We start from the raw sequence: 24,709 nt of genomic DNA, 5'->3' as shown, positions 1-24,709 counted from the left end.
GAGGAGTTTTTTTTTTTCGCGACCCACCAAATTGCAAACAGAGTTTGTAAAAAGTTTGGGGGAGTTTCGTGTAACGTTCCGAATGCGTTTGGAAATACCGTGAGCATCGATTACACATTGATCTGCAATTGGCAAGAGGTGGGGGGGGGGGGGGGGGGGGGGGGGGGGTTAGACACATGGAGTTAAGACACATGGGTAGTTGGATCGCAATTCATTACCGAGTTTTTCGTGTGTAAGTGAACCTCGACTGCAGAAACTTCACTAACCAAGAAAACGTAAATGCAACGTTTAAGTTTCAGTTGAAATGTACACCCAAAAGTTACACGAGTAAGTGTTTTAAAAACAAGGTATGGAATAAAACCCCAAGCACTTAAAATGTTGCGAAACACAAGAGTGTCTTAAATACAATTTACAAATAAGGAGGGTAACTAAGTATTGTCTCGAAGTGTTGTTATGTATACACGGTCAATAGGGTTACGTTATTGCATTCAATACCTTGCTATCACTGCACTAAAGTTTGAACTTATCGGACACATTCGACATGAAATCGCAATTTATTCAGAGAGGAACACACGTTTCAGGGTTGGGAACACACTTAATTCTATATTTTAACTCGGGTTATGCAGTAGTCATCGTTTTGAAACGGCCCTATTTACTCAGAAAACAAATTAAAAGGAGGAAATTGCAACGTTGGGAAATTGAGAATGGTCTGATTTGGGGAGTTGTATGAAGGATCTCAGGATGATTGGTAGTTGTATCGCTTGTGCAACCAACTACCTCAAATGGCAATGAAATTAAAGTTCTTTTTACCACAGTAATCTACATTAAACTCAGGGACTGGCAAAACACAGGTCAATGTACAGCCGGGTTGATGACCTGCACATTTGATCTATCGCAAAAAGGTAATTTTTTACCTTTTTTACCAGTCATTCCACACAAAAAAAAATCATCTCTGTATCGACCCAACCCCAGTTGTACTTGACTGAACAGAATCCTGTCTGAATGTCTCTTAATAACCACTGCAATTTCTTCAGCTAAGGCAACCTTCGAAATCCTTCAGCGGAGGCAACTTCCAATTATCCTTTCACCGCTTAAAGCATTCGTACGATGGGGCAGGGATTTTGCAAACGCATGGAAAAAAAAATTCGAGTGTTTTTTTTTGGGGGGGGGGGGGCTTAGGACGATGCAGTGCAGCGAATTCATTTTCGATCCCTCTCTCTCTCTCTCTCTTCCCCCCCCACCCCAACCCCACCCCCACATCCTCTTCCTCCTAGAAAACCCAGCACCGTCTAGTGCGGCGTTACTTAGTGTTAGTGCATTGATGAATTAAATATATAGGCTCGCCAGGCAGTGTGCAATGCAGTGGGAGGAGGCTGACCAGGCGCACACACACACACACACACACACACACAGGGTCCCGAGGAGACAAAGTATCCGCGTGTGAGCGACATTGTAGCGTTTCATCAATGGAGAAGCAATCGGCGGCGGCGGCGGGTGAGGGGGGGGCGGAGCTTATCTCCAGCCAATCACACGCTCCCGTGAGCGGGAACGAAAAGGAGGGCGTGGCGTGGCTCCACACCCAGCCGCTAGGCACGCCGGGAGTTGTAGTCCCCTCCCGCCCCGCCTCCCGCCTCCCCCCACCACCACCACCGCGCGCTGCGAGTCCGCACCGCGACCAATAGGAGCGAGGGAACTGCAACTCCCGCCTCGCACCGCGGCCCGCCCGTCCTCACCCTGTACTCCGGCGCGTGCGCGCATCCCATCCCACTCTCCTCTCTCTCTCTCTCTCTCTCTCCCCCCACCTCCCTTCTGCGGGGAAAACAGGATGATGTCACCTGCAACCAAAAGGAAACTGTTAAAGAACTGAATCCTTTTGTAAAGAAGAAAAATATGGACGTTGCCGCACGGATGGGTGCAGTTTGTTGGTAAGGAGTTGTTGTTTTTTTTTTTGCCTCTCCCTCTCCCTCTCCCCCTCTCTCCCCCCCTTCTCTCTCCCCCGTGTCTTGACTTTTTATTGTGTTGGGCAATGCACCAGGAACACAAGAAAGAAGTGAGGTGGAGAAGCCCAGGTTACCGCACGAGCAGCCCGGGTGGGACTGGGGGCGAGGGGCTTGCGGTTTAGGGGACTGGGGCTCCCGGGGGCTGGAGACCGGGGGCAGGGATCCCGGGGCTGGAGACCGGAGGGGCAGGGATCCCGGGGCTGGTGACCGGGGGCAGGGATCCCGGGGCTGGTGACCGGGGGCAGGGATCCCGGGGCTGGTGACCGGGGGCAGGGATCCCGGGGCTGGTGACCGGGGGCAGGGATCCCGGGGCTGGTGAGTTTGTGAACGAGGAGCTCTCAGGGTTTGGGCTCTCGAGTCTCTGCATATTGGGATCCAGGGGTTTCGGAACCGGGGGCTCTTGGACTGGGAAACAGGAGCTGGGATCCTGGAGGTGGGGGACAAGGGGTGAGGGGGGGGGGAGGGGGGTGTGGGGGTGGAGGGGGTGTGGGGGGTGGGGTGGGAGGGGGGGTATTAGAGGCTGGAGACAGGGGATCGGAGCTGGAAGGTTTAGCACTAGGAGCTGGACGTCGGGACTGAGGGCTTTGTGTCCGGGGACTGAGACACACACCGGGTGGTGGGGGTGGGGGTGGGTGGGTGGGGGTCCCGCTGGAGAGGGGAGGGGAGGGTTTGTCAGCCGAGCAACAAAAGAAGGTGCGAGTTCTCGAGGAGGAGATGGGGGGGGGTCTAACACTCAGGCTGGTCTGTTGGATCAGATCTCTATCCCCCCCCCCCTAAGGCTGGTCGGGCTCCTGTGGCTGTCTGTTCACCGGGTGGCGAATCCTCTCTTAAATGCCACACATTTCGCAGCTGTTCCTCCTTCTTGCGGATTTGGTCCCGGTGCAGGAAAGAAAGAAGGAAGGAAGGAAAGGAGGGAGGGAGAGAGGGAAGGAGGGAGGGAGAGAGGGAAGGAGGGAGGGAGAGAGGGAAGGAGAGAGGGAGGAGGGAGGGAGGGAGAGAGGGAAGGAGGGAGGGAGGGAGGGAGAGAGGGAAGGAGGGAGGGAGGGAGGAGGAGGAGAGGGGAGGGAGAGAGGGAAGGAGGGAGGGAGGGAGGCGGAGGGAGGGAGGGAGGGAGGGAAGGAGGGAGGGAGGGAGGGAAGGAGGGAGGGAGGGAGGGAGGGAGGGAGGGGAGTGAGAGGATCCCAACCAATAATTTGTCCAAATGCAAGGTTTTTTGCTTTGTGTAGTTGTCTGTGCGTTCCTCTCTCTCTCTCTCTCTCTCTCCCCCTTTCCCTCCTCACACCCCCCCTCTCATTTTTTTAAAACAAAATTTAAATGTATTATCAAAAAAAACTCCTGATTCGGTGGAATTAAAACAGGATATCAAAAGGGGAATCGTTTCATCATTCCACCACTCGTCCCCGAACTGCGCCTTTGTGATCGCGGAGTCAGTGTTGGGGGTGAGGTTCATTGGCAATTGCATGAAATGTGTGTGTGTGTGTCAATGTGTGTGTGTGTGTGTCAATGTATGTGTGTGTCAATGTATGTGTGTGTCAATGTGTGTGTGTGTCAGTGTGTGTGTCTGTGTGTGTCAGTGTGTGTGTGTGTGTGTCAGTGTGTGTGTGTGTCAATGTGTGTGTGTGTCAGTGTGTGTGTGTGTGTCAGTGTGTGTGTGTGTGTCAGTGTGTGTGTGTGTGTCAGTGTGTGTGTGTGTGTGTCAATGTGTGTGTGTGTGTGTCAATGTATGTGTGTGTCAATGTATGTGTGTGTCAATGTGTGTGTGTGTCAGTGTGTGTGTCTGTGTGTGTCAGTGTGTGTGTGTGTGTGTCAGTGTGTGTGTGTGTGTCAATGTGTGTGTGTGTCAGTGTGTGTGTGTGTGTCAGTGTGTGTGTGTGTGTGTCAGTGTGTGTGTGTGTGTCAGTGTGTGTGTGTGTGTGTCAGTGTGTGTGTGTGTGTCAGTGTGTGTGTGTGTGTCAGTGTGTGTGTGTGTGTGTCAGTGTGTGTGTGTGTGTGTCAGTGTGTGTGTGTGTGTGTCAGTGTGTGTGTGTGTGTGTCAGTGTGTGTGTGTGTGTCAGTGTGTGTGTGTGTGTCAGTGTGTGTGTGTGTCAGTGTGTGTGTGTGTCAGTGTGTGTGTGTGTCAGTGTGTGTGTGTGTCAGTGTGTGTGTGTGTCAGTGTGTGTGTGTGTCAGTGTGTGTGTCAGTGTGTGTGTCAGTGTGTGTGTGTGTATGTCAGTGTGTGTGTGTGTGTATCAGTGTGTGTGTGTGTATCAGTGTGTGTGTGTATCAGTGTGTGTGTGTGTGTGGGTCAATTTAATGATGTGTGGAGCTGTGGGGGAAAAAAAAGAACAATGTTATAACAAAAACAAAACGAGAGATGATGCTGTGTTTCCCTGCGATCAGGTGTGTGTGTGTGTGTGTGTGTGTGAGAGAGAGAGAGAAAGAAAGAGTGTGTTGCAGAGCCAGAACCAGGGATGGTTCACAAGAGATCTATCTATTTATCTATCTATCTATCTATCTTCCTTCCTTGCCCCAGATCTAAAGTCGGGGCTGTAATCTGATCCGGGCAGATGTCACAATCACCTGGGAAGAGAGATCGTTGTGTTTGTGTTGGTTACAGCTATACATACACCCTCCTGATGTCTAATTGAAATGGTATGTTCAGGCAGAGAGAGAGAGAGAGAGAAAAAAACAGCTGGTGACTCGAGTTACACACATACACACACACACCACACACCACACACACAGGATCTCGCACTGACACCGTTTTATTTAATGTCTGGTTGGATCCATTATTTCGGAGCTTGGGGTTGGCCTCCCGTGTGGAAGGACTGACTCTTGAGTTCGCCTCTTTTTTTTCCCCCCACAAAGAAAGCTGCTCAGTGCGCCTCCCAACTGCTGAATTTCTTGCACGTTGCAGTAGCCCAAAGTCTGCGGTGTCTGTGCAGATGTGAATGGAGAGGAGAGATGGTGTGTGTGTGTGGGGGGGGGAGGGAGGGATGCAGAAAGAGGGATCGTGTGTGGATTGTACACAGTGGGTTACTTTGAAGTGTAGTGACTGTTGTCACGCCGGCGAACGCCACAGAAATTGGCAGTGAAAGTGCAATGGATTTGAATCCGGACAGAAACTGGCAGAAACCCCTTCTCTTCGAAATTTGTCAAGCGCATCTTTATTGTCTACGTGAACTATTGGGATGTTCTTGGGTTCAACACTTATTGTGGTGTGATCATTCGCATTTTAAGCGCTCCCAGACACTACCCTGCGTGAACGGCGCTATGTAAATGCAATCCCAACAATGTAAGAATCGTGTCTCCTTGTGACCACCATATATATATAATAATAATAATCCTTGCATTTGATATAGCGCTTTTCACGTCTTCTAGATGTATATATGCCAAGATACACTTTGGTGAATTCTGTATCTGTGTGCGTGCAGATATATTTTGGGGAAGGTTGTTTTTCCCTGTAGCAGAGTGAATGATAAGATGACACTCAATAACATCATTATTTGAATATGCAAACAAGTTGCGTATTCCAAACCAGACTGCTTTGTGCTGGCGAACAGGAATTGGGGCAGGGTTATGCTTTGAACACTGTGTTTGCTGTTTTGAGATTGCAGTGTTTAAGAGGTTAAGGGTTTCAAACTTCAGTGCTGTGTTTAAGACTTGTTCCCCCCACCCCCACCCTCCCAAACCCGTTTAAACATCTTACTGTTATTTGTTAAAGGGGAAGAACAAGCTCCTGAATAGCTTCCTTCCCCTGCCCCACTTAAGAGTTGTGGTATACAGTTAGGGTGCCTTATCACGTCAAAAGGCGCTGAACACAACGGGTTGCTTTGAAGTGACATGACTTTTGTCATGCAGGCAGGCAAACGTGAAAGAAATGGCAATGAAAGTGGATTTGAATCGGGACAGAAACGGTGAGAAATCCCTTCCCCTTGAAATTTGTGATGGGATCTTTAATGTCTACATGAATTATTGGGATGATCTTTCCCTCTTAAGGTTTGGCTGAACCCATTTTTCGCTAATGTACAGATCCAATCCTGAACTCCTTGAGCTCTGTTCTCACAAGTTGTAAATGTCATATGCATCTCTCGATTGGTTTACATCTTAATTCTGCCCCACGTTTACATAACCTGCTTTTTAATTTTTTTTGCATGAAAATGATTGTGTGCCAAGCACTGAGCTTGGTTGACGTGGGACAGAGGTTATTATTTCATCTGATAATGATGTTTCACCTCCACTTACACAGCATGGCATCCTATGACTGTTAATGCAGTATTATAATCTTTCAATTCCATCAGTGATCCATTGGCTTAGATACTGTTCAATGGCACGGCAGCAGATTTTCAGAACTAATGACACAAGATGCTATTTCTGTAGGGGATAGTTGCATATGATTTTCTGAGCTGTGGCACTAAGCAATAATGAACTGCATTACTTTAATAATGTCAGACGTTTAGTTTCAGGGCATGAATCTCTGTCTCTGATTAGTATTTAACCCCGTGTTGTCTCTACAAAACCATATACTTCAGTGTTTTGAGTAGTGTATCCCACAGCAAAGGAAGTAGTGAATATTGGTCTCAAAATGCTGAGGGAGTTTTTGTTGGTGGGGGGAGAGCAAGAAGTTAACACGCAACCTCTCCAAAGTTTTTTTTTAACCCATTTCAAATAAGTGTTTGATGTGCAATTTTTTTGTCCACGTGAGTAAAAAAAATGCAATGTTCAGAACGTATTCCCTTTTCTTTTTTCTTTCTCCAGTATTTATCACCTCTGCTGTACTCCTGAAGGCTTTTGATTTTCTCTCTCTTCCCCCCTCCACCCCCCCATCCCGGACTGATTCCTTCCTCACCAAGTGCACACGCATGTATAACACCAGCAGGGGTCTCTGGTGAGTCTATAGGGACACGCCTGATTGATATTTTTTCGGTTGCCCTTCTCGCCACTTGCTCATTAAACTTGCTGAGCCATCAGGGTGGGTGGGAAGTCTGTTGAGAAATTTCCATCAACAAATAATGTGGTGCTGACATTCAGGCTATGTGAGCACGCATGTGGCTGTCTGAAAACAGCCCACCCTCTTTCCAATTTACATGCTGGGTTTATGGAGAAAGCAGAAGCACACAGATGCCAAATGTACTAATTTAACAATAATAATAATAATCTTTGCATTTGATGTAGCGCTTTTCACGTCTTCTCGACGTCTCAAAGTGCTTCGCAGAATAGACTGTAAAGTGAATTGACCGTATATTTATGGATGAAACGCGGCAGCCAATTGTGCACAGCAGTGTCCCATAAACAGTCGTAGATTGAAAATGACCAATTTTTGTTTTGGAGGGATTATTATTAGGCGTGCGGAGTAAGGAAACCTGCCCAAGGTTTTGCCCTGTCTAGAATTGAACCCAGGTGTCTCGCTTGCAAGACGAGTGCTCTAACCACTGAACTACAGGACAACAATGGCTATGTTGGGAAGCGTAATATAAGAACTGTTTACATTAGTACAATAATTTTTTGCTTTTAAGCAATATTGGGCAATTTGAAAAGGATTCTCTTGGTGAGATCACATGTTTTTCAAAGCGATGCAGGAATGCATGTTTTGCAGCTGCTTTGATTAATGACTAGGCGTTAGCCAGGGCAGAGCAACATTGAGATTGCTCAGCAATGTGCATTGTATCATTAACACACTAGGTTTACCTGACTTTTCTGTGCAAATCCGAGCTGCACCTCTGTGTTAGATATATTGAAGGCAAAATGTAAATGGCTTCCAGAGTTGTATTAAAAACACATGGATTTTACTTTTGAAGACTGCATGTGGCTATGTCTCTGTCTGGTGGTGGGGAGTTTGTCTGTTGCTTTTTAAACCTGGTTTATTATAGAATGCATCTTGTACTTTTGCTCACCTAATTTGCCTTAAGCGCTCTCTTCCCGCTCCCCCCTCCCACCCTCTGTATTTGTTGTGTGGCTTTTGCAGTTGGAAGTTGTGAGTGCTGTGCTAGTAAAGTGCTCTGAAATGCTGTCGTGCGTGAAGGGCACTATATAAATGCAAGTTGTTGTATTTGTGTTAACATCACAGGCATTTGCCCTAGTTTGTAGGCTGAATGGATTCTTGAGAGATGTAGTGTGGCCAACCCATTGTATACTGTTGGGAAGATGAAGGTGGTTTCAATATGATCCACAGGGGAGAAAATCAAAAGTTGAGCTAGTTGTAAAGGTTTTGAAAGTGGGCATTTCCAGGGCAGCGCAGGTTGCAACCGAGTAACTTTTCCATCACCATCAAGGGGGGGAGGGTGGTGGTTAGAATAGCATACCACAGAATAATGGGGAGAAGTGTCGTGGAGCTTTTAGGTCTATCTGACGGGAATGCTGCAGTGATTTTACTAACTTTAATTTCTGTGCGATGTGCAAGTTTACCCAAGACTAACAAACCTGGTTTGTCATATTTGAAAATGCATAGTTAGTCCATGCTTTAAATTGTTGAGTGATTTCTTTTTTACAGCACAAATCAGCTGCTCAGTTGACTAGGAGAGTGCAGGGTGTAGTGGAGACCATGGATTATGTTTGACACACATAAAGGACTGGGTATTTATTGTGAGCGGTTTTGGTCCAATGTTACATCTGCATTATAATTCACCTTGGAATACTTGAGCGCCATAATGCTGGCTTCAGAAGCAGGAGTTTAGCTGTGCATTAGCCTTATGGAGAGTTTGAATAATTCAACTTGTATTGTTAAATATTAACCTGTTCAACATTAGGGAAATTGTATTTTGCTTCCCTCCGGCTCCTTCTGGTTTATTATTTTGCAGAAATCAGAAAGCTGCTTATAACGGAAGAGTATGAAGTGAAATTCTCAATTTTTTTAATCAGCAGAGGACTGGAAATACAGTCTTAACTTCACACATTAACTGTAAGGCAGTATTAAAGTATAATTTCCCTGTTTTTTTGACATAGTGGGGTAGATGGGTGCAATTGCTAATGGGGAGCAGTGTGATATCAAAGATAATCCCTGGGCGATGAAGAGGAAGTAATCCTTGAGCCTAAAGGGTGAGCTAGCGAATGAGTTTCATACTTCCTGACAGCAATAATTGGATTATTTTCCATGTGGCACCTGCCTGTCTGTGTGCAAAATTAATCAACAAGTTGCTGGTTGTACCTTTCAAGGCAAGATCCAAATTCTTATTACTTTCCAATATTCGTGGTGTTTTGAAATTTCTCCTGCAACAACCCATTGTTGACCTAGTGAGCTGTTAACCTCTGGAGCTCCCTTCCTCCACCACTATGTCTCACTCCTCTCTTTCCATCTTTAAGTCCCATCTCAGATCCTACCTTTGAATGCCCACCTCCTGTTTCTCCCCTTCTGTCTTGCTCCACATCCAACCCCGTCTCTGTAAAGCAGTCAGACATTGCCCTGAATGAAGGGACGCTGATGACGAGTTTAGAATCCCTCTGGTGTGTTCAGACGTGAGAGCCTCTTGCTGGTAGAATGAATTGAAGAGGCAAGCAACATCGCTCAGGTGATTGATTGATGCAAAATTGCACCTCAATCTTTTTCAGCATCTAAATTGGCTTACAGCATTTGTGATGATTGATAACCAGTATTTTTTAAATGTCCCCCAGGAGCCGGTTTACTTTTATCTGGAACGTATATTTTTAGTTCACTTGATTTTGAGAATGACTTTGAAACCGTTTCAATTTTGTGCGACCTGCCCAAATGCACTTTGATTATACAAGCAGGGTTTTCTTTTCTCTATATGTGAAATTCTAATGTCAATAATCCTTGCATTTAATATAGAGCTTATCACATCTTCGAGACGTCTCAAAGCGCTTCACAGAATATACTGTAAAGTAAATTGACTGTATATTTTCTGGGTGAAATATTTTGATGTTAGCAAACCTCTTGATTTGTATAGAGAATTGCCGTGACATACCCAGTAACAGTAAATTTGTTGACTTTGCCAATCTGGTTGTAATCCACTCTGTGGTGCTCTGAGGATACTGGCTTATTTGGGTGGTGCAACTGAGTTTCTGTGAGTGACTTGACCTGTTAACACAAGAACAAAGGCTGAGGCCACAGGTTACCACTGAAAGTCATCTGATCCCAAAATGTATTCCTTTGTCTAACTGCATTTTTCCTTAAGCTTCCTGCATAGGTATTCTCTGAGGCAGATGGAGAGTGCAACTGTGCGGGCGGGGTAACTTAGTCAGACATGTACCATTCATTGCTCTGGTGTATCTCTGAGTCACTTGTGCAAACACTTGGCTTGTTTCAAGCAACATTTTCTCTGTGAACATAGCCCCATAAACTGCTACACATTCAAGAGATGTCTAGAGGTTTATGGGGCTACATTCACAGTGAACATGGGGGGAAAAAGTAGCAGTACTTTTATGTAAACTTGTTTTAATTGCGATCTGTTTATGTTTAATGGTTCATTCTGACCGCAATCATATTTAGACTGTTAAATCAATATTTGTAGCTGACATGTGACTGATGCCATTGGAAGTCTTGCTTCATTCAAAGTCTAGCCTGACTGGAAATCGCAATGTGAGCATTTTACTTTGACTAGGAGTGTGATATTGATGTAATATGCACACAGGCATCTTATCTCCATTGCTGTCAGCAACATTCTTGCAGATCCCTAGCCAGCGATAAGATTATTGATGTTTCTCCCAACAGGAGGCATCTATGAACTTTGGGTGTGACAAGGGCGCTAGTCAGACTTTTGTTCTGCTAGGTGCTAATTCAAAGTGCATTATTTGTTTAAAAGGAATATCTTGAACTCCATTAAATCCACTTTAAATTGTCAGTCCAAAAGTACGAGAATGAAGGAGTGGTTCAGCTTAATTTGGTGTTTCCGTACAATTGATCATTGTCCAAAATATAAACAGATAAATCCAAGAGGAGCAGTGGTTGTGTGTACATACATGAGTAGAGAACGTGTCTGCGGTGAGCTATATTGTCTGTCATTCCAAGTCTCGACTCGCAAATTAAGTCAAGGGAGCGAGGTTGCAGAGCACTATTGGAGTGGAACAATAATCCAGTACCCGGCTGTCTTTAAGCCAGGAGGGAGAATGCTATGGAAGAAGAACACATTGCATTAAAAATGTCCAGCTACTTTTTAAATGTTAGATCTCACTTACGAAGAGAAATGGTTTTGTAGCCTTATTTCGTTTTTGCCTCAAACTTCATGAAGATCAAAAGTTAATTGTGTGTCTGTGGGGGGGTGGGGAAGATAGTAAACTAATGAAGCCCTATTTTAAGTTATAAAATTCAGGAGGAAAGGCAGGTGTTTTATTTATCTAGAGCCGGTAGAAGACAGTTATAATCTTCCAGGGTTTGAAATAGATATATGTTTATGCCTGTTTTTAATTTTTTTACCCTAATGAAGTACAGTTTGATTGACGTGGTGAAGTATTTGGTTCCTGGATGTGTGGTAATTGACACTTGCTTTGGCAAAGATAAGTGTACCGTTTGGAGATTTTCAGTTGGTCGAGTGGGGACTGTACTGTCGATTGTAGCAGTTGAGCCACACAGGCCAGAAGTTCACAGGCTCAGATCAGGCTCTGTGCTACAATAGCTGAACTTGGGATGTGCGGGGGGCCCTGAACTAGGGAGGGGGAAATGAACTAGATGGAGTCAGGCTCTGTTCTGATGACTCTCCACCCCGGCCCCCACCTTCATACTCTCATTGTTGGAAGAATGACCACTTGCTTGGCCGACTTAGTCTGCTATAGTGTTAGTCACTAAATGCTACTCTAGAGTGTTTGATTCATTTGTTAATAATTTACAGTGCTGGAACTCAGTGGGAGTGTACTTTTTTGTCCAGGGACCTTATTTGGCAATCCACAAACCCTGTATTTTAGTCAATAGACTGCCAGCCTAATGAGGGAGATGTGGAGCTGGTGCTTTGTTGAGAGTGAATTATAAACTTAGCACTCGCCTAAAAATACCTGTCGACCAGCATAAAATGCTTACATTTGGTGGCAGTGACACATTTGTTTCCTGACTTATTTTCTATGATCTCTAACCTGTTCCACAAAATCCTTCTGTGAGAGACGTTGCCAAACACTTGTGAGTCCCAAGTACAGTACGTAATGCCAGTTGTATCCTCTTCAGCCACAAAAAGCGGGATCCAAGCTGTAAAGAGGCACCCGTAAAGGCCAGCCGACTTGTGAAGTGTTGCATACATCCGTTGCCCTGCAGTAAAAGGCTTTAACATTTTGATCAAATGCCATGACTGCAGGTTGAAGGGTTTAATTTGCATACGGAATTTGCCTAGAATTGTATACCCTTGTCAGATCCTATTGGAGTTCCTGCTTTAATCAGTGGTGTACATTGATTCTGGGAGGTGTGGACTGGGTCTTATTATTGCTGGTATTTGTGTAGCAATCTCCAAAATTTACTAGAATATTAAGAATGAAGCTAAGGGGTTGGCTCACTATTTTATTGCTTTTTTTAAAAAGATGCGTGCATTTGCAGATCTAGTCTTGGTGTGAGTTGTTAGGCAGCCAGTACCTATGCCTGTCTTCATTGTCTTCATCACGCTGGCCATTGCTCTATACTGGTTAATGTTTCGTTTGTTTTGACTGCAGGAAATGCAAACTGTTTCCTTTCTATTGATTCACAGTGAATTGTGTGTGTGTGTGTGTTTGGTGTTCATTGTTCCATGCTAGCGCTCCCGAATGCACACTCATCCCTTAATTGTGCAATGATTCAAATGAAATCGAGGAGCTGGCAATTTTCAATGGTTAAAATTCACGTCAACAGTCCTGTCAAGGCTGCATCTTTCGAAATGCTCCCCAATTACTTTGGATGGAATACGTGACCCCGAAAGAGCTTTTGAGGCCATATGGTGGCGAATAGGAAAATTGGATTTAAACACAATATTGTTTCCTTTAGGGGTTTTGTGTTCGGTTTATTCTGTAGTGGAGAAACAAACTCTTTTGTCTCCTTAACCACCTCTCCCCTCACAAAATAAAGTATATCCAGAAGGTGGTAAGAGAAATTAAATAAAAATAAATATTCAGAAGCAGCGAGTGTCCAGGATTTGTGAAAAAAAGAACTAAATTTGGAAAAAAAATACATTATTCAATGTGTACTGGTTAATATTACCCATAAGGCAATAAGATTTTTTTAAAAAGCTGCTCCGTTAGGCTGACGTTGTGTATGTTTGACGGTGTGTGGTGTTATACTTTAATAATAATTGTCCTTGCATAGCACCTCATGATGTCATTGAGATGTCTCAAAGTTCATCAAAGAATATATTGTAAAGTGGATTGAATGTGTACTTTGTGGGCGAAATGTTCCATGTGCATAGCTGGAAAATTGAAAGGAGTTTTTGATTTATATTTGTGCACCCCAGGGTTTCAAATGGCATTGGTTCAGTTTGTCTCTCCTCCTGTTAGGCGCATTGTGTAGGAAGACCACACACAAGTCAAGGATGAAAAATAAGTTGTCCAAATTTAAATTAAAAAAAATCTGTCTCAGCACACAAAAGGAAGCCCTCACATGAAGCGGTTTGGTACACTCGCTGCAGTTGTAACTCACTATTGTCCTGCTGGGTACCAGGGCGGAGTGGAAACACAGACTGACATTCAGGGCTAGGTTCTTGTTCACATCCGCACTCAGGCGTGCTGCTACATGATGCCTTGCAGTCATGCCCTTGGGTGCTGTCACTCATTAGGGAGGGCGGAGCAGGATTTTGCTTTGGCAAAATGTTTTCAGAGAAAGTTGACGACTCGTGTGGAGACATTGCTGTATTTGGTGCCCTGCCCTCCTGCCAAGCTTAGAGACATCCAAAAAGAAAAGTACACAACCCCAGGAACTCTGTCTCTTACTACCAAGAAATGCTTTCAACATTACAATTCAACGGTGATCTGGTTTCATTCTGCTCTCTGAACTCTTTAACCACACCTTGTTTGCAATACGTAGACCTGGTATGATCAGATAGACTAATCACACATTCAAAGCCTCTACTCTTGCTCTGCTTTGGATTGGGGAAAGCAACCAGTTAAACCATTCTATATCTTCCAGTAGGTTTTCCATCAGTGTGTTAATTCGCCATCGCATCAATCGTTTAGTCAACAACCACTACTTGCGTCTATAAAGTACCCTTCACACAGTTTAGCTTCTTGGAGTGCTCAACAGTAGCAGAGCCAGGGGGAGAGGGGAGGCCAACAATCAACTGGGATTGTGGAAAATGACCAACCTTCAGTAATTTCACTTCTTTTGTTATTTGTCAATAAGACTCGTCTTATTTATTTTTGTTAATAATAATAATCCTTGCAGTTGATATAGCGCCTTATCACATTGTTAAAGTCTCAAAACGCTTCATAGGATTTTACTGTAACAGGATTTTACTGTCAAGTCTGGCTGTATATTTGTAGGCGAGTCCTGTTCACACTGCAAAGCACGGGGTGCAATACTACTAATTTATTTACACTGGATGAATCATAAGGGTGATGCTTTCAATGATGCTGTTCATGCCCTATTGTTTCGACATAGCCAGTTTATGGATTACTCAGATATTCTGCTATGCTTTAAAGTACAATTAGACCTTGCACAAGCAGCAATTTTGTTTTGATTGCCGTTGTGTTGTTTGAAAATTGCTGTTTGCTTCTTTATAAACTGTGGTACAGTATACATTGCAGGAGATGCAGCGAAATGAGAATGATAACCAAAAATAAACTACATCATGGAAAGCAGGTGTTGAACCCCAGGCATTGACCACAGGAGGTAGACAATGCTAAAGGCTATTTTATAGTGTCAGGACTTGCTCGTGGGCTTGCGTTGGGGCTTTTTTGAGACTGAGGTTGTTTCTATTTGGTTGAGCCTGAGCTAGCATGTAAACATTTCTTGGTCAATATCTCTGCAATAGAGTGTTTGCTGAATCCAACAGTACAAATGTCTTTCCCCAGCACCAGAAACCCTGGATTCCACTGCTAACTGGCCTGCCTGCCTGAACCATTTTCACATTACCAGACTACTCCCAACCATGCTTGGAGAGTTGGGTAGGTCTTTTGAAAGACCTCTTCAAATCCATTTTCTTGCCTTGTCAGCCTGGCGCAGTGGTAGCGCTCTTGTCCATAAGTCAGAAGGTTGTGGGTTCAAGCTGCATGTTGTCACTTGGAATCACATTGTCCAAGATGACACTCCAATGCAGTGCTCGGGCTGTGTTGTATTGTCGGAGGTGCCGTCCTTCAGATGAGATGTTAAACCAAGGTCCCATCTGCCTGTTCAGGTGGGTGTCAAAGGTCCCATGGCACTATTTGAGAAGAGAGTTTCTCCCAGTGTCTTATCCAACAATCCTCCAAATAAAATTGGTAACATCCTCATGGCTGTTCATTGCTGTGCACAACTGGCTGCTGCATTTCGTTCACAAAATATCCAATCAATCCATTTCACAATATATCCTGTTAAGCACTTTGAGAACGCCTCAACGATATGATAAGGCACCATATAAAATGCAAGGATTATTTTCTCTCCATTGCGTCACAAATAATTATTTCTGTATATCACCTACAAAGTACAGAGTCATTACGTTTTACAACACATTCTGTGAAACGCTTCTCAAATTTTCTACTGACTTGAAAGCTGTTATATCAAATATAAGGATTTTTATTATTACTAGTACCCAACGTCCCATTTTCTATTCAAGAGGCTCTTCCTTAAGAAGTATATCTCTAATGTTGATGCCTTCAGGGCAGTGGTATTTACTCTCTTGATGTGGAAGGTGCTATATACATTGTATTTACACTGCGGGCGGGTACATGACATCTGTAGCAACAGCAAGTGAACAGTTGCAAATGGGAACATTCATTTCCTAGCTGGAGACCTTCCTGATTCGGAGTTTGTACAAAGCCAGGGACGTGGGGCTTGTGTGGACCGGCAGGTCAACAAAGTCTGGGTTGTCCGTTTCTCCCCCACCCCGTATGGTGAAGGCATGTTTGTACTCCGCTATTTTGCACCCTTAGAATATTGTGCCGCCATAAACCAGCTTCAATAAAGTACTGTACACAGTACTGGAGGCACAAGCATTACAGAAGCACTTCTTGTAGAAGTATCTCTTTAATACAAAGGGAGAAGTCAATAAAGCAATAAATTGCCTGTTAAAATATTGTGCTTTATATAAATACTTTACAGTAGTAGTGCTTTTTTGTTTAAAAAAATCTTAGAGATGTGGTTTTACTTCTACGAAAAACGATCACTATGCTTGGCAGTAATGGCTGTAAAAGTGCTTTCGGGACATTCGATGGCGAAGTGCTATAAAAATGCAATTTTATTATTCCTTCAATTAATCTGCGAGTCTCTTGAATTGAAAAAAGAAAAAGTAATAAAAATAATAATCCTTGAATCTGATATAGTGCTTTGTCACATGGTTGAGATGTTTCAAAGCGCTTCACAGAACATGTTGCAAAATGGAGTGATTGTATTTTGTGAGTGAAACGCGGCAGCCAATTGCACACAGCCGTGTCCCACAAACAGTCGTGGATTGAGTGACCAAATGTATTTCTGTGAGACGGCTTAAAGTCTAGTGTAATTCATCTTAAAGGAGGCTTGTTACAGCATTGCTTTCTTTGTGAAGAATACGTCCTTTGATTCTTTGCCACATGATCTTGGCAGACTCGCCCTGTGTAATCCCTGCGCTGGTGTATGCAGGCGGTGTCAGCGGCGATGATGTGGGAAAGGCTCTCAGCCAGCAGTCACCGACCGGCAAGACAGCGAGGGCGAGAGACATGATGCGTTGTGACCCTGTTGTCATTGTGCAGCGTGCATTATTGCTGCTAGGGTGTCTGTAGGGCGGCTGATTACAACAAAGAAAACTCCACACACCCTCTGATTCTCATTATAATGAGCCCGGAGTGCACGAATGAAAATAGACAAAAAAAAACCTGTAAGTAGCACTTTGAACAAAGGGGATAGAATACTGGACAAAAAGGCACTGTGGTTCAATGTGAAGGAGAGTATGATGATGGTGGGGCGGTGGAAGAAGGGTCCTTTATTCTTCCATTGTGAATCTGTGAAGGCACGTAATGCTGGTCCCTTCATTGTTGCTTAAGAGCAGAATTGTTCTGGGTTTTGCTGAAAAATCTAGCCAGGCGTGAAGCGAACCACTACAATGAATGTCTTTCAAATTGTTATCTGGAAATATACGACCATCTGAATATAGATCTGATCATAAACCTGAAAACCCAATCGGACAGAACCGGTTTGTAACACACTTACAATGGATAAGCTTCAGTCCTTTTGAAGAGCATCTGAATTGTTCTCTTCAGTGAAGGCTGGTGGTGAGGTCGGTTTGGAGGGGAGTGGAGAAGAGATTTGGAATAACGAGGCATTGCCTTGTGATTGCATTTGTGTGTATTTTGAGCTGCTATGTGAATTCAAATTTCTAAATTTGAAATGCCTCCACCCTTTGCAAGGTTACAGACGCTTGCTGGATCAGTTTCTCCCACTGTATTTGTACTGATCTTATGCCTACAGAGAGCACAAAGGAGATATTGCTATTTGTTGTTCTTTGTCTCCTATTTTGCAACTAATATTCCAATGCGCTTCTGCTAATTGGGTTTCAGGATTTTTACATCATTTCTCCCAGTGTCCTGGCCACAATAATAATAATAATAATCCTTGCATTTGATATAGCGCTTTTCACGTCGGGAGGACGTCCCAAAGCGCTTCACAGAACAACAACAACTGTAAAGTGAATTGACTATATTTGTGGGCGAACGCGGCAGCCAATTGCGCACAGCAATGTCCCATAAACAGTCGTAGATTGAAAATGACCAATTTATTCTTGTTTTTTACAATGCCCTAGATAAAATTGGTCATTACTTCATGGCTGTTTTGTTGGATGTTACCGTGTGCAAATTGATTGCTGTGCTTGCCTGCAAATACAGTAACTTTATGGTACTTTCTAGGAAGCCCTTTATGACCCCATGTTAAAGGCAATGTATCAAGATGTAATTTGTTAATATTCTTGTCGTGATGATCACTTCACCTTTGGAACTGTTCGCAGTATAATTGTGGATCGAGGGATATCATCATTTGACCATGTAACAATTAGTGGAGGATGTTCTGTGAAAGGCCCTCAGTCTTCAAGTAATGTTCTGTGGGTGGTTGACCTACAAAAAAAATGCAGTCATTGCTCTCAACAGTAAAGCCTGTGAAGTGCTTTGAGACGTTTTGACAACCTAAGATAAATATCAAATTCAAGGGTGCTTAATACTTGCTCGATATTTTGAAGCCTTTGATAAAATACTGGTAAAAGCGTAAAAAGCATAATGTTTGCCCACAAAGACAGTAACAATAAAAGCACCTGATAGCAATTTCCTGTGCAGTGTTTGCGACATTTGACATGGTAAGCTAAGCACTGTATCACATCAAGTATTATTAATGCTCTAATATAATGTTCTGGGAAGAATTGACCTGGAATCATTTTTTAAAAATCCTTGCACTTGATATAGTGCCTTATCACGTTGTTGAGACGTCTCAAAGCGCTTAGCAGGATACACTGTAAAGTGGATTGACTATTTTGTGGATGAATCCACAACATGCTAAGAGGAGAATCATATGTGAAAGAAATCTGATTGTGAGTGAAGGAAAAAAGATGGATTTACAGAAGTGCAGTATCTCCCAAGATTGAATAAAAGCACTAAAGGTGGCGTGGTAAAAGAGTGAAGCATTCTTGGTGTGTAGATGTGAGTTAGCACAGCCCAATGATTTGGAGAGAAATCCATCTCATTGATAATCAGAACCATAATAATGAATCATCAGAATAATAATCCTTATTTGATGTGGGGCTTTATCACATTGTCAAGACATCTCAAAGTGCTTCACAGGATAATTTAATGGTTCACTTGCCACCATGTCCCTGACCCCCACCCCCCCTGTGGCTCACTGACTTGCATGATTGATAGGAGTCCCACCAGCAAGTCAGTCACAGTAGTTCAGAATGTAATTCTGGAATTAAGTCCTGCTGCAGGAGCTTAACTTCCAAGCCAATTGGGAAAGAGAATAAGAGCATTCTTCGAAGCCCAGAACTGTACCTGCATTGTATGTGGAGGCAAGGTTATATTGAGAGGTCACTGGCATGGGATAGTTAACCCTTCACTTGTTAAATGCACCTGATAGTTTCCAGTTTCTCCGTAAAACACACAGTTGCTCCACTTTACAGTAAATACTGAAGTGCATTCGAGGCATTCACTCAGTGATACCAAATGTATGGATCATTATTAAGTGCGCCAGACCCGAGAAATATATTAGGCGTATCTCCTTGTTGGCTGCTTTCACTGTTTGCCTAATCTCTCTGGTTCAAGATAACCTTTAAGACTATTCAGTGCCTAAAGATGTTTTCTAATGAGCAAAAGAGATTGAACACTATTTCATTTTGATGGCACTTTGTGATATTAGCTGCACCTTTCCAACAGCATGGTAGTAGACCAGAGGGACTCCCTGTGTTGGATTATAGAGCAACTAAGTCATTCAGCAGCCCTGGTCAAAGTGACAAATGACAATCTGTTCATCTGCGACCAGGGCTCCCTCTGTCTCCTTGTTGACCTCTCTGCTGCCTTCGACACCGTTGACAAGTATGTAGATGACACTCAACTGTATCTCTCTGCCTCCACCCTTGACGTCCCGTTTGACCCTCAACTATCCTTTCTACCCCATGTCCGTGCCATGACCCACTTTCTGCCACTCTGCCTCTACTATCTGGAACTCCATCCTGCAGTCCCTCCGCCTCGCCCCCTCCATTGCCTCCTTCAAGACCCTCCTCTTCAACCGTGCTTTTGATCACCCTGCTTTCCACCCCCCTCCCCAATCCTGACCCCCAGCTTGGGTCCAAAACACTGACTGTCCAGCGCCTTGGGTCGTCCTCCCGACGTGAAAGGCACTTTACAAATGTAATTTTGTTGATGTTGTTGTAACAAGTTTTTCTCTGCAGAATTTAGCTGTGGAAAAAAGGACATTCTTTAAAAATCATTCATGCCAGTAACTTCCCTTAGACGGGTACTGGGCTTGGGGCGGTGACGCATCAAAGGGTATGGACAAAAGGTGGGGAAGATTTCATTATTAAAAAATCTTCTGTGATCTAATGAATTGGAGGAACAGGTTCAATGGGTTGAATGGTCTGATCTTGTTAAGTTACTAAATTCTTTCTCATTACCTTAAATGGTTCCTGCTGCCTGGGTTTCACTTTCCTGTTCAATTGCTCCAAATGCTTATTCCTGACACAGGTTGAGGGGAGGAAATCTCAAATTGTATTGCTGGGTGTCTTAAAATAATAACAATGCAGCCCGAGGATTGTATTGGAGTGTCAACTTAGACCCACAACCTTCTGATTCAAAAGCAAGAGTGCTACCAACTTAGCCAGGCTGATATTTGCAATTGGTGGGATTTCAAGTCGCTTCACGGAAATGCACGCTACGACATAGCAAATCGGAGGGCATCTGTGCAAAAGCTTTTTCCCTTTCACCTTCCTGAAATCCTAGCGACAGCATTGACTTGCTGAGCAAGAACAAATAATTTCACAAGCATCGTTTAATTGGGCTGATAAAATATTTATTGAGTCCAAGGTCTGTTGCGTATCTGCCAGTTTCTCCTCGGTAAACTTGTTGACATGTAATGCTTCTGAAGTGATTTGTACTAAGCTGTAGTGCTTTTTCCAGGTCTAGCAATGAAAAGTGAGCAACCCATTGAGTAGCTGAACACGTTCCTGGCCAGCTCAGGCAGGTTCCATTGCCTGTTCTACTTGTGTTGACAAAAGATGACTAGATGTGCTCACTGCTGGCAGTTTGGGTTATTTTGCCACCTTAGGGCTGCCTCTATGGACATTGCCCTTCTGATAGAATTGAAGTAACCAAGGCACATCTGATATATCTGGAGAAGTGAGCAGGGTGGGAGGAGGTGGGTCAGATAAGGGGTCAACAACAACAACAACAGCAACTTGGATTTATATAGCGCCCTCCATGCCGGACGGTGTCTCAGAGCGCTTTACAGTAACGGATCCTGGGACTGAGCCAGGGGGAGTGGGGAGGGGGAAGGTGACCAAAGGCGTGGTTGAAAAAAAAGATCTTCAGCAGAGACCTGAAAATGGGAAGGGAGGAAGCGAGACAAAGGGAGTCACTGTCTGATCCATGAAAAGTGAATGTCACACTAATGCGATCTGAACTTTGGTACCTCGGGCACATGTGAATGTGTCAGTCTGGCTCAACTGTTAGCACGCTTACCCCTGAGTCAGAAGGTTGTGGGTTCAAGTGTCACGTCAGGACTTTGAGCTCACAATTTAGGGCCTGGCTGACAATCCATGATATCACGGTACCTTGGTCCAATATACAAGGTTCAAGGTGGTGGGTTTGTGAAGGCATGGCGTTGTACTGGGATCAGTGTAACTAACCCACCATGACAGCTAATGGTACCGTAGATGGTCAGGTCAGTGCACTTCAACGACTGAAGCAAAAAGATGTTAATCTGCTGATGTAGGCAGTGTATCGTATTTCTCATGATAAGAGTTTAGTGCATTGATATTTCCCCATGCCCGTCTGCGTGGAAAGCTTATTCCAACTTGTGCACACTAACTGGAATGGGGTACAAATGAAATCGATGATTTTTTAAGCTTGTGCCACCTGTTGTCTTAACTGGAACCATAGAAATTTTACAGTACCGAAGAAGGCCATTTGGGCCATCATGTCTGTGCCATCTCCCTCAAGAGCAACCCTTTCAGTCCCATTTACCTGCCCTTTCCCCATAAGCCTGCAGCTGACCTGAAATGACCTACCAATAGGTGGGGGTGGTTTCGAGGGGAGGTGGAAGGGGAGGGCCTGAGGGAGATGTTTACTATCCAGTGTCATGGGCACAGGTAGTGCATTGGTTCTGTTCATCTCAGAGGGTCTGAAGTGTGCAACTATTGAGAGATGCTCAAACACTGGTGAGTCTAGTCTGTGACGTGCTGATTTCACATTAGGAAGAGGGTTAAATCACTACGTAATCATTCTGTCTCATAGCAAGTCATGTTCGTCCAGTTTGAACGTGTCCAAGTTCTGTGACTTGTGTAGCCTGAAGGCTGTTCATAGGGGAATGGCGAGTCCTGTAGACTGCCGGGGGAGAGCAGAGAACAGGGAGAGCAGTGCTTATGTAATAATAATAATCCTTACATTTGCTTGAAAAGACTGAACCCGATGCAACTAGAAAACAACAAAATGGAGACAGTTGGACACATAGTACAGTGGCAAATATCTTAAGAAACAAAGAAGGCTCATGACTGCAATAAGAATAAATACAATTTTTAAAAAAGGGAAGAAGGAAATGGTGAGTTTTATTTAATAATAATAATCCTTGCATTTGATATAGCGCCTTATCACGCACCTTCGAGACATCAAAACTCTTCACAGAATATACTGTAAAGTGAAATGACTGTATTTTGTGGGCGAAACATAGAACAATAGGTAGAGCAAAGTGGAGTAAAGGAACATCTTTTAAGCAAGGTAAGTGTGACCTCCTGGAGCCTGTCTCAGTGCGCAGAACTAGCTTGTTTTTGCTTGTTGTCTGGTGGTTTCCTTAGTTTTTTTAAAATGTGTGCGGAGTGACACCCGGTCATTGATCTAGTTTCCAGCTGCCCTTCCCTGCCTGGAGGATATAATTATGTGGAAAAAGCCATGCAACAGGACTTCTGAATTCTGCATGCTCCACTCTTGCCTTGAATTTTCCTGTGGCAATTCAGTGACTCAGTCAAAGCACACAGGCTCCTCGCTGCTGGATATAATGCATGCAGAGGAGATCATTAGCGCTCAAACCCATAGTACGCTGCAGAGACCAAATGGAAATGTTTCCTCAGTAACGTGCAAGCTTTGCTTTGATTGCCTCTTGTTTATTAGCTGTATCATCCTGCTCTGAGGGTTTTGAGTGACTGGTTTAAAATGGCAGTAATGTTCGATGTGCCGAGGAAAAAATTTGCTCGTATGAACTGTTCCTGGATGAAGAAGACCTTTCAGCCTCATCCAAGCTCATCCCTGCAGAATACCCTTTTTTTGAAAATATATATTTATTTATAAATATAATATTTAGTTCAACAGAAATCCAAAACAAACACAACATCTTCTGTCACAATGTTTCCCTTCCTCCCAATACAAAAAAAAACATTCACTTTGAAACAGTTGGGAGTCGTCCCTTTGTACACCACATCCATGTGTGTGCCCACACACACGCTGATAAATAGCACTTGTTGCTTTGGCTAAGGTGCCCCTACGCGCATATTTTACCGTACATACATTTTCATCCCTGCAGAATACCCAACTACCCCCCCACATCACTGTGTCAAGCAGTGTTTTAAATGAGTAGTGACTTGGTTTTTCCTGGCAACCTGTTCCAGTCGTTGGTTACCCTCTGTGTTTTAACAGAAAATATCCTGGTAACTGTCCTGAAATTGCCCTTTACAACTCAATCGATGACCTCTTTTACTGTCTTGATACCTTCCTAAAATATTGATCCCATTTTAAAATTTTATACACCTCTATGAGAGTTTTGGGTTTGATACCCAGGTTTGTGCTGAGTTACAGCTAATCTCAGTTACAATTCATCTCGTTGCCTCTGGGTTAGTGGTTGTGAAGGGGGAGAAGAGGTTTTCTTTGAACGAAAGATGTTTGGACAAAGTAAGTGCAGAGCAAGTATTTGCATTCTTTAGATGGTGGAGGTTTTTAGAAAAGGATTACAACAGCTCTGCAGGAGAAGGCTAAAAGCCTAAATAGTGAGTGGCTTTATGTTTTGAGAAGTGATTGCCTTTTCTTTATCCCAGGGGTGACAGGGCAGAGTTGGGTGACTTGCGCACCAGTTAACTGAATTGACAGGTTTGATGCATCGCCTTGTACCACAGACGCCTCCAGGCTGTGCGGTCGATGTCTTTCCCTTTCGGACTGAACCCAGAAAGGTTTGGCTTTGAGTGGTCATACACAAAGCAGGAGAGGTCACGTCTTTGTAAGGTCGCCTGTGAAGCAGTCTTATTCTTGTCTGTAGAATCCCATCTGTGCGACTTTTCCTTTTGGCTACATGCCATTCATAGGCTGCCGGCTGGCATATGTGGGTGACCTTGGTGCTTTTTGTTCTGGGCAGAAAGAAAACTCCGTCTGGGAGCTCAGCGAGTATTGCAGCTGACCAGACCTGGAGGGTGGAGGGGGGCAGGGCGGGGCTGAGTGAGGTGGGGGGGTGGGGAGGTTTAACAGGGTCAGTTTTGGTGTATAGATTACAAAAGTGAAAGAGGAAACATGACGAGCTTGATGCTCGTTCCCAGAAACATGAGTCGCTGAGGCTTTCCTGTATGTCAGGGAAGTTTCCCAGGGAAGGGATGGCATGTGAGGCTATTGGTGACGACAAGGGTAATGGGTAAAGGGTCTTCAAAATGGCTCTTCTTTGTCATAGTAAAGTCACATAATGAAGGTAATATGAGTTGAATTCTTACAGCAACTCTGTGAAATCCTTTCTTTTAAAAAAAAGTCTACTTCACTTGCTCTTTGCGATTCCCAACCCCTCGAGGTAATACCGTTATGGTTAGTGCCAAAAAAAAAGCAGTGGGAAAACAACCTTTACCCGAGTGAACTTGTCTGTTCTTTGCATTAGCAGAGCTGAGGGACAGGACAGTACCTAGTTGTTTTCTGGGCAAGCTTGCTCCCTTGCAGTGTTAACTCTACTGACCTACAACTGCCCATGACTTGTGGTTTCCGAACATGTGATTCAGCTGTTTGTAGGACATTTC

At 44.1% G+C, this 24,709-nt stretch overlaps 1 protein-coding gene across 1 annotated transcript in view; it reads left to right on the top strand.

Annotated features, from left to right (window-relative positions):
- Positions 1–1,768: 1,768 nt before the first annotated feature.
- The window catches only part of daam1a (dishevelled associated activator of morphogenesis 1a), a 99,224-nt gene continuing 76,283 nt past the window's right edge, over positions 1,769–24,709 (top strand). The window contains 1 exon segment of the mRNA XM_007893318.2: positions 1,769–1,925. The gene's annotated coding sequence lies outside the window, so the exon portion shown is untranslated.

This window comes from Callorhinchus milii, unplaced genomic scaffold (assembly GCF_018977255.1).
Source record: "Callorhinchus milii isolate IMCB2004 unplaced genomic scaffold, IMCB_Cmil_1.0 Scaffold9, whole genome shotgun sequence".
Lineage (NCBI taxonomy): Eukaryota > Metazoa > Chordata > Chondrichthyes > Chimaeriformes > Callorhinchidae > Callorhinchus > Callorhinchus milii.
This window is presented reverse-complemented; position numbering and strand designations above follow the sequence as displayed.